The sequence below is a fragment of the Canis lupus genome, chromosome 30 (genome assembly GCF_003254725.2).
Source record: "Canis lupus dingo isolate Sandy chromosome 30, ASM325472v2, whole genome shotgun sequence".
Lineage (NCBI taxonomy): Eukaryota > Metazoa > Chordata > Mammalia > Carnivora > Canidae > Canis > Canis lupus.
Genome location: NC_064272.1, coordinates 30,798,449 through 30,806,169, shown reverse-complemented (window position 1 = coordinate 30,806,169; position 7,721 = coordinate 30,798,449). Strand labels below are relative to the sequence as shown.

At 56.0% G+C, this 7,721-nt stretch overlaps 1 protein-coding gene across 6 annotated transcripts in view; it reads left to right on the top strand.

Annotated features, from left to right (window-relative positions):
- The first annotated feature begins 6,077 nt into the window (after positions 1 to 6,077).
- Positions 6,078 to 7,721, top strand: part of MEGF11 (multiple EGF like domains 11) — a 344,966-nt gene continuing 343,322 nt past the window's right edge. For 5 of the 6 annotated variants that reach the window (XR_003146032.3, XM_025472427.3, XM_025472425.3 and 2 more), the window contains exon 1: positions 6,078 to 6,180. The gene's annotated coding sequence lies outside the window, so the exon portion shown is untranslated. The remainder of the gene's footprint in view (positions 6,181 to 7,721) is intronic. The other variant, XM_049103978.1, reaches the window with a different exon arrangement.

Genomic DNA, 7,721 nt, shown 5'->3' with positions numbered 1-7,721 from the left:
CAGAGCAGGGAGTGGTGGCAGAGGAAGTTGAAGAGCCAACTGGCAGTTTGTTTTATGTGAGAGTTGGGTTGATACCCTACCTACTTCCACAAAGAATTTGAGGCATTTATAAAAAGCCTAGGATTTGCCAAATCAAGCTACCACTGGGCAGGAGTCCCAAACCCCCTCCTGAGGTGGAGATTCTTCTGCTTCCCCCAAAGTCTCTTGGTCACTGTGGGGGGAACTGCTAACAATGCAGGAGAAAAGAGGCTGCCCCCAGACCCAGTGCACTCTTAGAAATCCCCTTGGGTTGGTTCAATAATTTAGGTTGTGACTCATGACAATGAGTGCCTGGCACATGGTAAGAACTTTATAAATGCTGGTTGAATGAAAACATGAGCGTGATGACTTTATCTGTAAACAAAGGAGTAACCAATCCCTTGAGTTTTGACTTGAGTCGACAAAGGAGTAGCATCATGAGCTTCCCCAAAAGTGAGATGGCTCCTACACCAACACCTTGATCCATTCAAGTCAGATGATAAACAACCAAAACCAAAACCCACGTGCTTGTGTCCAACTATCCATCCATCCCACATTAGGCCAGGCACTGTCTGAGACACTGGAGATATTGAAATGCCTCTGTGGAATTCACTGTCCAATGGGGGCAGGTAGACCTGTGACCACATAATCATATGACAGCGAGGAAAGTACTAATTGAGGTAGGTAAACAGACTAGAGGGCCAAGAGCGGTCTTGTCAATGAGCAGAGTTTTAAAGGACAAGACTGGAGTTTGCCAAGCTTGAAAGAGGATAGAAAAGGTGTGCAGGTTCTGAGAATAGCAGAAATAAAGTTGGGGAGTGGAGGCGGGGGGGGGGGCGGTGGGGGGGAGGAAAGAAGGCTATGTCAAATTCAGGACATTCAGATAAACTGGTGTGGCTATCAGGTAGGATGTAAGGGTTGGCAGGCTGTTGAAGATGAGGAGAGGGGGAAGTGTTTAGAGGTACGCTTTCCTCGATTATCTGCTGCAAAGACAAGGAAAACAGTTCCAAAAGGTAGGATTACACAGGTTCCAGTCAGAGGCTTACTTGCCACCTAATGGTTTTATTGTCATTACTATTCCTTGGACAGCATTCATTTAGGACCCCAAATCAAAGCAAATCAGAATATCCCAAAGGTGTGTCAATGAGACAAGGTACCTGATGGAGGATGCATTTTCTCTCTTTTGTGAGTAAGCAGTTTACATCCTACCGCGCTGCAGCCTGCTGTGGCATCAGGACCATTTCCAGTGATTTAACTTTGGCCCCTAACAAATCACATTTTATAATTACCTCGTACCTGGACAGCACCGTCAATATAATCATAACTTACATAAAATCTACATATGTGGATTTGCTAAATTCATTTGTTAACTTCCAGAATTTCAAGTCTTCCAAGGACTTTCAGAAATCTCCATGATGCCTCTGAGAGCTGCGTTTTGCATCTGATTCTCTCGTTTCTCTAAAACAAAGATTCAGAAATTCATGTTACTTCTCTGCAGTCCACAGAGTTCCTTCTCTTGGACAAATTGATCGTGGACAATGTATACCCCATAAATTATTTCCAGATCATCTTGTGCCTGTGGGAGGACTAAGGGCTTAAGACGAGATGCATTTCACAGCATCACATTTGGTCCCTTTTCCTGGTAAACATGGAGGAAAGAGAACAAGAGACCCAACCCAAGTTTGCCTGGATGCAAGGAAATTCGGTGTCTAAATGCCACATTTCCTGGGACTGTGTAATAATCGGTTAGAAGAGTGGAGCATCACAACAAAATAATAGTGTCATAACGTCATGATGATAATCTGTAATTTAAGTAACTCCGTGAAAATGTAGAATGGAGAGATTTCTGGCTCCGGCTTCTGAGAACTCAAATTCCACCCAGTTCCCAGTTCAAAGCAATTGGCACTTCTGACGGTTATACGTAAATAGATCTCTACCAATCTCATTAAATATTCCATCCGTATTCAAAGTCATTAAATATTGAACACAACCTAATAAATACAACCAAGTTAATCAAGACTTTGATTGGTGGCTGTGGGTTCATAAAAAGCTTGTGAAGGAAGTTATTCCATTTGGGTTTTATTCTGATCCACCACGTCCCCCCGTCTATTTTTAAGTGAACGCAGGAATTGTATTATATGCATGTGCAAACGTTTTGAGTTGTGTTGGTGTGGACAGAGGTGTGCTGGGTTGTTCTCTCTTGGTAATTTGTGTGCTGGGCCGGATTGCTGAGTGTGGATATGCTGGAGGATGTGGCTGGTGTACTGTCAGTGTGTGTTATGTGGGCAGAGGTAACACAGTGGCGAGTTACCTTGGATGCTGGCTCCTCCGTGGTTTCCTCTCTGCACCTCCTCAATGGCTTGGACACCAGGACACCACAATCGCTATAATTCTTTGGAGGGTATCCGAAGGTTGCCTTTCCTCAGGATTGTATAAGACTTGGTGCCTGAGAGCGAGTGGCTCCTTGTGTTTTGGCTCTAGGATTTTTTTTTCAAGCACGTTAGTATGGCAGCTCTCAGTGGAGGAGTTGAAATCTTTCTGTCACTAGACAAATTCCAGTCATCCCTAATGTGTTTTCTGTGGATGTTCCTCCTGGGGCTTTGAGCCAGGGCTCTGCAGAAAGTGGGTAGGGAAAAGAGGCTCCCTCAGCAAGGAGAAGAGGGAGAGGGAAGGAGAACAGAGTGAATTCCTCATATACCTGAGTGGAGGGAAGGAGGGGGGAGAACTGTGGCCAGAGTCCTGGACATTCCGCCCTGTGTCCTCGCCTTCTGATAATTTATTTCTAAAAATGAGAAGGCCCTCCCACCTCAGTCACCAGAGCTTTGCCTCCTCACCTTCCATCCCCATCCAGGCTGAGTGTTTAGAGGTGGAAGTGAGCTGGGTGTCCGATGCCATTTCATGGGAGAAGAGACTCTTGGGAGCCCTGTAGGAAGATGATAGGAGAAGCCAAGGGGGAAAGCAGCGGGTGGGAGCAAGGGCAATGACGTCCATTCTGCTTGGGCTCTACTTATTTTGTATGTGACCTTGAGCCAGGTGATTGTTCTCTCTGAGCCTTGGTTTCCTCCTCTGTAAGATGGGGCTGATAGGAGTGCTTATCTCATCATCACTCCATTTTGCAGATGAGAACACTGAAGCACACAGAGATTAATTCACTCCCCCTCACATAGCTAACAAGTGATGGAGTCAGGACTTGAACTCAGGCATCTGCTTTGGGGGCCTCTGCTCTCAATCTCTTCACTCCACTCCTGTGCCCTACTGTCTTCTTGCCCTAATTAGAGGGCAAGATTTTGAGAGCAGGGCTCATCGTTCGGAATAGTGGACTTTTGTCTCAGATTATGCATTTAGAGGAGTAGCCTGGTCTTCGATGTTATCAAAATATACTTACAGCTGGGCTGAACATAGCTGCAGCAGTGGGCTGTGAGAAGCAGCGCTCCTGCAAGCAGGCTCTCAGGGACTGGCAAATGAATGATGGATCATGGGCTCCAACGTGACCCCAAACCGACCCTCAGAGATGTTTGCTAAAAGTGTTTCTGGCTCTGTTGGGACCTGTGTCCTTGGAGGCCTGCCATCTGGGTGGAGAAGGTGCTGCTTTATAGATCCATGTGGTTTTTTAGAATATGCCAGAAAACCAGGCAATCCCCAGCCTGGCCCAGAGGGGGCCGGCCACCCCCAGCTGCGTGCAATTCAGGCCTGAGAGCCTGGCAGTGTGGGAGTGTGTGAGAGGGAGGGACGGGGGATGCTTCCCGTGAATTGGGCTGTTGAGATGGGGTGGAAGGGTTACCCATTTCCCCAGACTGGGGCTTGAGAATTACAAAAGGATGTCTACCATAGAGAGGTGAGGGGGAGAGGCATGGCGGGAGGTAGAAGGTATACTCCAAAAGGCAAGGTGGAGATGAAGAAAAAAATATGCCAATACCTACCTACCATGTATAATATAATTAATTGCTCACAGTTATCCAGTGCCCCTATGTGTTTCATTTGATTTCATCCTCAGAGGGTCACAGTGCTGTTATCATTCCCATCTTACTCACAGGTAACTGAGGTTAGCGAAGTGAAGTGGCTGCCGAGGGTCAGGGTTAGTAGGTGGTGGAGCAGGAGTACAAACCCAGAAAGTTGGGACCTCTTCTCTTAGCCTTTGGCATCACTGATACCCACAAACTGCAGCATATCAGAGCCGGAGAAAGCCTTGGAGAGTATCTGTTTCAGCCCCTTCATAGTCAGTTGGGGAAACTGAAGGCTAGAGAGGCGTAGCTATGGTCCAAGGTGACACAGCTGGTTAGTGACAGCCCTAGGATCTGACCAGGATTAGAGTGAGGCAGGAAGATGCCCAGGATACCGAATTTAAGGAGGTGCTCCCTCTCAGATGCTGACTCTGCACATGCATGACACCGAGCTTCAGCACCTCTTTCAATGCAATGCCCTAGGTGCCTCTCTTGCTTACCCCAATCCCAGCCCTGGCCAGATGCATCTTCTGGTTTTTGTGGTAAGAACAACAGAGGCTCCCGCATGGGTTTATTTTTTGCACTTGATGTCCTAAAGCAGGGGACTTGCCAACATCCCAAGGCAGGTTTCTACCCAGGGTTGGATGGAGGGTCTGCTTCTGGTTGGTACTGTGGAAGGGACAGGATTGAAGGGGGGCAAACTCAGAGCCCAGCAATTAGAGGCGAAACTGGGAGAATGATGACCCTGATTGAGGAAGCAGGGCTGCAGAATGGGATCCGCAGGAATCGGGACCCTGCAGTTCTCCTCCGATTCCCACAGGGCTGAGATGAGGAAATGCCAAGGAAAACATCTTACCCCATCAGACCCAGGACGAAGACGATAATCAGTGGTTGATCTTTGAGGGTTAGGTGCCCAGACACAATTACAGACACTTTTCTCAAAGCTTCAGACAACCTGTTTGCTTTATTTGTAAGAAATTCCTGGGGGAGAGGTGTGTGTATCGCACCAGTCTGGGCCTTCCTGCTCTTGTTCTAGTTCAAGGAGAAAGGGAGACAAATCACACAAGCAAAGTACCCCGCTGCTGCTTTATCCCTAATAAACAGAAGTAGGTTGGCAAGTCTCGCATTGCTCAGAGAGGAGTGGGGCTGGAAAGAGGGGGTTTCACTCTCTACTGCTGTGCCAAGTCTTCCACTGGGGCTTAGCACCTCCTAGAGTGGTGTGGGGCTAGCCAGGTGGCTAAAAGTGGGAGAAGGCTTCCTCCTAGTGGCCCTGGGGACTGGGGGCTTGGGACAGGCAGGAGGAGTGGATCATCTTCTGGCATTCTCGCCTTTCCAGGGAGGAGGAGGGGTGGTCCAGGCCTTGCCTCTGGAGGAGACCTGAGCAGGCAAGTCTTGCTCTCTTCCCTTTGGAGCTCAATTTCCTCCTCTTCCCAGGCTTGGCTCAACCCAGCTTGCTCAGGGGTTTGACATTCTGCACGTTGTGGCTTCTTGCTTTTTCCTCTGGGCCCAGAAATTTCTCAAGCCGGTTTCTGGGGTTCCAGTCTCCAGCCCTGGCGGGTCCCTGTCTATCCTCAGCCTGTTACCAGCTGGCCTGGGGGGTACCCCCACCCAATAACCCCGGGGAGGGGATCTCCCACCCCGAGGTACCCGCAGGTGCAGGCGTTTTGACCCACCCGGAGGGAGGAGGGAGGAGGGAAGATAAAGGACAGTAGAGGAGGGAAAAGGTTAAAAAGGAAGAGAAAAAATAGCGAAGAGACACGGAGAGAGGACAGAGGGATGGGAGAGGACCAAGCCGAAGGGCGAGAAGGCGAGGCGGACGGCAGGCTGGTGGGAAGGGAGGCTGGAAAACCCAGGGATCGGGGAGAGGGGAAGCCGGAGAGGGGCGGAGAGGAAAAGGAACGGGCGAGCGAGGGAGGAGAGCGAGGTCTGGGAAGACCGGGCGGGAGCAGGAGGGGAGGAGAGGGGAGGGGAGCGGGGGGGCCGCGCGCGGGGGGAGGGCGCTGGGAGGGGCCGCGCGGGGGGCGGCTCCGCAGCGGCCGCGGCTCGTGCGCCCGGCGGTGGCTCAGTCGCTCCGTCGCTCGCCGGCGGGCCCCGCGCCCCGCGCCCCGCGCCCGCCCCCCGCGCCCGGCTCTGCGCTGCCCGCGGCTCCGGCTCCTGCCCGGCGCTCGGCGGCTCGGGCTGCGGAGGACGGGACCGCGCGCCCGGGCGGCCGCCGGAGCAGGTAGGTGGCGCAGCGGGGACGGCGGGGACGCGGGGCCCGGGGGGCGCGGGGGCGGCGGCGGGGGGCTGCGGCCCCGGGGAGGGGGCTCTGCGGCCTCGCGGCCAAACTTTCCAGCGGCTCCGCGGGGGCCGGGCTGCGGGAGCCGAGTTTGCGCGGGGAGGCGGCGGGGGCGGCGGAGGATGCCCGGGCGTGGGCGAGCGCGGGGGTCCCGGGGTCGCAGGCGCCCGCCCTCCGGCCGCGGGGGGACCCCGGGGCTCTCCCGCCCCCGCCGCCCGGGGCGCGCCCCCCGCGCGCGGAGCCTCGGGCGCCCTCCAGCCGGGAGCCGCGGGGCGCAGCCAGGTCCCCCGCCCGGGGCCCGCGGGGCGCCTGGGCCACCCAGCCCCGGCCCGAGCCCCGCGCGCTTTTGCTTATTTTATTTTTGGAGGCGCCGAACGGAGCGCGTGCGCCTTTCGCTCCTTCCCGTCCCGTCCCTCCGGTTCCCTTCGGGGAAGCCCGGCGGGCTGACTTCCCGGGCGGCCCTCGGGTCCCCGGCGCACCCCCCTCCCTCCCCCCCTCCCCGGCTCCCGAAGTTAAAAGCGAAGCGCGACGCTCCCGGTGCGCGCCCGGAGCGCGGGCCCCAAGTTGCCAACTTGCCGCCCAGGCCTGCGGGGGCCGGAGCTGCGGGAGCGGTGGCGGCGGCAGCCCGCGGAGCTACAGAGCGCCGAAGCCGCCTTCCTCCCGGACTTTACTATTATTGTTTTTTTCTTCTAATGAGTTAGGGGGGAAAGAAAAAAAAAAAAAAAGACTCCAAAAAGGCGCAGCATTGGCCCCCGCGGGCGTCGAGGTCCGCGAGTGAGACGCGGCCCCGGCCGGTCGGGGCGCCCCGGTTTGCGAGGCCCCAGCCCCGGCTGCCGCTCCAGGACCCGCGCGCCGCGCTCCGTCCTCCGTGGCCGCTCCCGGATCCGCCCGCGCCTGGCCCGCGTGGTCACGTCCCCTAGAAAAATATGTCAAAGTGGCTGCGCTGCGGGATCCCCCGCTCCGTGCGCTGGGGGCCGAGACGGCGGGGGCCCAGGCGGGTCGGAGGGGGCCCTGGGGTGGTTGGGGATCCCCGCGGACTCGGCTCGCCGTGCGGGGCCATCGGGGTCCCCTCCCCCTCCCCTCCCCCTCCCCCTCCCCCTCCCCCTCCCCCTGCGCTCTGCCGGGGAGGCGGGGGTTAACTCCCGAGCGGAGGCTGCCCGGGGCGGGGCGGGGCGGGGGCGCCCACCGGAGCCTGCGGGGCGCGTGGGGTCCCCGAGACCGCAGTGGCCGCCCGTGCGGCTGCCTCCCCGGAGCTGGCCGCCCCAGCTCGCACCGCCTCTGCTGGAGCGCTGCTGGGGCGGTTCTCCCGAAGGGTCTGCAGCGGGCTCGTGCGGCCCTGAGCTGGGGGCTCTGTCCCGGAGCTCCCCGCAGGTTGGCCGGGGTCCCCGGAGGGCGTGGAACCCACCAGCAGGTGCACCCCTCAGCTCCTGTGGCGGGTTTCCCTCGTGCTCGCCACCCACCATCTCTCTCGGTAGCTCACAGAT